Consider the following 5,000-nt stretch of genomic DNA (forward strand, 5'->3'; position numbering starts at 1 on the left):
ATAGTCGGGTGGGCGCGCGGCGGTCGGAATACGGTGAAAAACCATGGCGCGGCAGCCAAAACGACGGTACGGGCAAAAACGGCTAAGTCGGGCCGACGTCGGAAATCGTCTAACGACACGGTGGAGTATAGTCGGTGGGCGCGCGGCGGTCGAAATACGGTGAAAAACCACGGCGCGGCAGCCAAAACGACGGTACGGGCTAAAAACGGCTAAGTCGGGCCGACGTCGGAAATCGCCTAACGACACGGTGGAGTATAGTCGGTGGGCGCGCGGCGGTCGAAATACGGTGAAAAACCATGCGCGGCAGCCAAAACGACGGTACGGGCTAAAACGGCTAAGTCGGGCCGACGTCGGAAATCGCCTAACGACACGGTGGAGTATAGTCGGGTGGGCGCGCGGCGGTCGAGATACGGTGAAAAACCACGGCGCGGCAGCCAAAACGACGGTACGGGCAAAAACGGCTAAGTCGGGCCGACGTCGGAAATCGTCTAACGACACGGTGGAGTATAGTCGGGTGGGCGCGCGGCGGTCGAGATACGGTGAAAAACCATGGCGCGGCAGCCAAAACGACGGTACGGGCTAAAAACGGCTAAGTCGGGCCGACGTCGGAAATCGCCTAACGACACGGTGGAGTATAGTCGGGTGGGCGCGCGGCGGTCGAAATACGGTGAAAAACCATGGCGCGGCAGCCAAAACGACGGTACGGGCTAAAAACGGCTAAGTCGGGCCGACGTCGGAAATCGTCTAACGACACGGTGGAGTATAGTCGGTGGGCGCGCGGCGGTCGGAATACGGTGAAAAACCACGGCGCGGCAGCCAAAACGACGGTACGGGCAAAAACGGCTAAGTCGGGCCGACGTCGGAAATCGTCTAACGACACGGTGGAGTATAGTCGGGTGGGCGCGCGGCGGTCGAAATACGGTGAAAAACCATGGCGCGGCAGCCAAAACGACGGTACGGGCAAAAACGGCTAAGTCGGGCCGACGCCGGAAATCGCCTAACGACACGGTGGAGTATAGTCGGGTGGGCGCGCGGCGGTCGAAATACGGTGAAAAACCATGGCGCGGCAGCCAAAACGACGGTACGGGCTAAAAACGGCTAAGTCGGGCCGACGCCGGAAATCGTCTAACGACACGGTGGAGTATAGTCGGGTGGGCGCGCGGCGGTCGAAATACGGTGAAAAACCACGGCGCGGCAGCCAAAACGACGGTACGGGCTAAAAACGGCTAAGTCGGGCCGACGTCGGAAATCGCCTAACGACACGGTGGAGTATAGTCGGGTGGGCGCGCGGCGGTCGGAATACGGTGAAAAACCATGCGCGGCAGCCAAAACGACGGTACGGGCAAAAACGGCTAAGTCGGGCCGACGCCGGAAATCGCCTAACGACACGGTGGAGTATAGTCGGTGGGCGCGCGGCGGTCGGAATACGGTGAAAAACCACGGCGCGGCAGCCAAAACGACGGTACGGGCAAAAACGGCTAAGTCGGGCCGACGCCGGAAATCGTCTAACGACACGGTGGAGTATAGTCGGGTGGGCGCGCGGCGGTCGAAATACGGTGAAAAACCATGGCGCGGCAGCCAAAACGACGGTACGGGCTAAAAACGGCTAAGTCGGGCCGACGTCGGAAATCGTCTAACGACACGGTGGAGTATAGTCGGGTGGGCGCGCGGCGGTCGAAATACGGTGAAAAACCATGGCGCGGCAGCCAAAACGACGGTACGGGCTAAAAACGGCTAAGTCGGGCCGACGTCGGAAATCGCCTAACGACACGGTGGAGTATAGTCGGGTGGGCGCGCGGCGGTCGAAATACGGTGAAAAACCATGGCGCGGCAGCCAAAACGACGGTACGGGCTAAAAACGGCTAAGTCGGGCCGACGTCGGAAATCGTCTAACGACACGGTGGAGTATAGTCGGGTGGGCGCGCGGCGGTCGAAATACGGTGAAAAACCATGGCGCGGCAGCCAAAACGACGGTACGGGCAAAAACGGCTAAGTCGGGCCGACGTCGGAAATCGTCTAACGACACGGTGGAGTATAGTCGGGTGGGCGCGCGGCGGTCGAAATACGGTGAAAACCACGGCGCGGCAGCCAAAACGACGGTACGGGCTAAAAACGGCTAAGTCGGGCCGACGTCGGAAATCGTCTAACGACACGGTGGAGTATAGTCGGGTGGGCGCGCGGCGGTCGGATACGGTGAAAAACCACGGCGCGGCAGCCAAAACGACGGTACGGGCAAAAACGGCTAAGTCGGGCCGACGTCGGAAATCGTCTAACGACACGGTGAAGTATAGTCGGGTGGGCGCGCGGCGGTCGAAATACGGTGAAAAACCACGGCGCGGCAGCCAAAACGACGGTACGGGCTAAAAACGGCTAAGTCGGGCCGACGTCGGAAATCGTCTAACGACACGGTGGAGTATAGTCGGGTGGGCGCGCGGCGGTCGAAATACGGTGAAAAACCATGGCGCGGCAGCCAAAACGACGGTACGGGCTAAAAACGGCTAAGTCGGGCCGACGTCGGAAATCGCCTAACGACACGGTGGAGTATAGTCGGTGGGCGCGCGGCGGTCGGAATACGGTGAAAAACCATGGCGCGGCAGCCAAAACGACGGTACGGGCTAAAACGGCTAAGTCGGGCCGACGTCGGAAATCGCCTAACGACACGGTGGAGTATAGTCGGGTGGGCGCGCGGCGGTCGAAATACGGTGAAAAACCATGGCGCGGCAGCCAAAACGACGGTACGGGCTAAAAACGGCTAAGTCGGGCCGACGTCGGAAATCGCCTAACGACACGGTGGAGTATAGTCGGGTGGGCGCGCGGCGGTCGAAATACGGTGAAAAACCATGGCGCGGCAGCCAAAACGACGGTACGGGCTAAAAACGGCTAAGTCGGGCCGACGCCGGAAATCGTCTAACGACACGGTGGAGTATAGTCGGGTGGGCGCGCGGCGGTCGAAATACGGTGAAAAACCACGGCGCGGCAGCCAAAACGACGGTACGGGCTAAAAACGGCTAAGTCGGGCCGACGCCGGAAATCGTCTAACGACACGGTGGAGTATAGTCGGGTGGGCGCGCGGCGGTCGAAATACGGTGAAAAACCATGGCGCGGCAGCCAAAACGACGGTACGGGCTAAAAACGGCTAAGTCGGGCCGACGTCGGAAATCGTCTAACGACACGGTGGAGTATAGTCGGGTGGGCGCGCGGCGGTCGGAATACGGTGAAAAACCACGGCGCGGCAGCCAAAACGACGGTACGGGCTAAAAACGGCTAAGTCGGGCCGACGCCGGAAATCGTCTAACGACACGGTGGAGTATAGTCGGGTGGGCGCGCGGCGGTCGAAATACGGTGAAAAACCATGGCGCGGCAGCCAAAACGACGGTACGGGCTAAAAACGGCTAAGTCGGGCCGACGTCGGAAATCGTCTAACGACACGGTGGAGTATAGTCGGGTGGGCGCGCGGCGGTCGAAATACGGTGAAAAACCATGGCGCGGCAGCCAAAACGACGGTACGGGCTAAAACGGCTAAGTCGGGCCGACGCCGGAAATCGTCTAACGACACGGTGGAGTATAGTCGGGTGGCGCGCGGCGGTCGGAATACGGTGAAAAACCATGCGCGGCAGCCAAAACGACGGTACGGGCTAAAACGGCTAAGTCGGGCCGACGCCGGAAATCGCCTAACGACACGGTGGAGTATAGTCGGTGGGCGCGCGGCGGTCGAAATACGGTGAAAAACCACGGCGCGGCAGCCAAAACGACGGTACGGGCTAAAAACGGCTAAGTCGGGCCGACGTCGGAAATCGTCTAACGACACGGTGGAGTATAGTCGGGTGGGCGCGCGGCGGTCGAAATACGGTGAAAAACCATGGCGCGGCAGCCAAAACGACGGTACGGGCTAAAAACGGCTAAGTCGGGCCGACGTCGGAAATCGTCTAACGACACGGTGGAGTATAGTCGGTGGGCGCGCGGCGGTCGAAATACGGTGAAAACCCGACGCGCGGCAGCCAAAACGACGGTACGGGCTAAAAACGGCTAAGTCGGGCCGACGCCGGAAATCGCCTAACGACACGGTGGAGTATAGTCGGGTGGGCGCGCGGCGGTCGGATACGGTGAAAAACCATGGCGCGGCAGCCAAAACGACGGTACGGGCAAAAACGGCTAAGTCGGGCCGACGTCGGAAAACGCCTAACGATAGTCGGGTGGGCGCGCGGCGGTCGAGATACGGTGAAAAACCATGGCGCGGCAGCCAAAACCACGGTACCGGCTAAAAACGGCTAAGCCTGGCAGAAAATCGCTGCCGCGGCAGAGAAATGGCCATTTTCTCTGCCGCGACAACAGTGTAGGGCTCCTTCACAAGCTGACGGGCAGGGGTCCCAGGGGGGGCTAAGTTCCCCAGGTATATTGGGGGGTGGCATCCCTCCCTGTTGGCGCCGGGGTTATTCCCACAGCCGACTACGCCCGCTCCACGGCAACGTTTATCGTTGCCGCGGGGCGTGACCGCGAACGAGAAAGCGCACGTTCCCCGCCTATTGGCGGGGAACAAGCGCCGTTGCCTTCCGAGAACGTCCCGTTTAACGTTACGTTGCCGCGGGGCGTGACCCGAACAGAGAAAGCGCACGTTCCCCGTCTATTGGCGGGGAACAAGCGCCGTTGCCTTCCGAGAACGTCCCGCTTAACGTTACGTTGCTGCGGGGCGTGACCCGAACAGAGAAAGCGCACGTTCCCCGTCTATTGGCGGGGAACAAGCGCCGTTGCCTTCGGAGAACGTCCCGTTTAACGTTACGCTGCCGCGGGGCGTGACCCGAACAGAGAAAGCGCACGTTCCCCGTCTATTGGCGGGGAACAAGCGCCGTTGCCTTCCAAGAACGTCCCGTTTAACGTTACCGCGGCAACGCGGTGACATGAGTGCGCTCCGAATTTGAGAACAACCGTGAACAGGTGTTGCCTCTACCTCTCCACAGCTAGTGGTAGGATACGTAACATTCTGCGCCGATCCTCAAACAACA

The sequence above is a fragment of the Lolium rigidum genome, unplaced genomic scaffold (assembly GCF_022539505.1).
Source record: "Lolium rigidum isolate FL_2022 unplaced genomic scaffold, APGP_CSIRO_Lrig_0.1 contig_6788_1, whole genome shotgun sequence".
Classification (NCBI taxonomy): Eukaryota; Viridiplantae; Streptophyta; class Magnoliopsida; order Poales; family Poaceae; genus Lolium; species Lolium rigidum.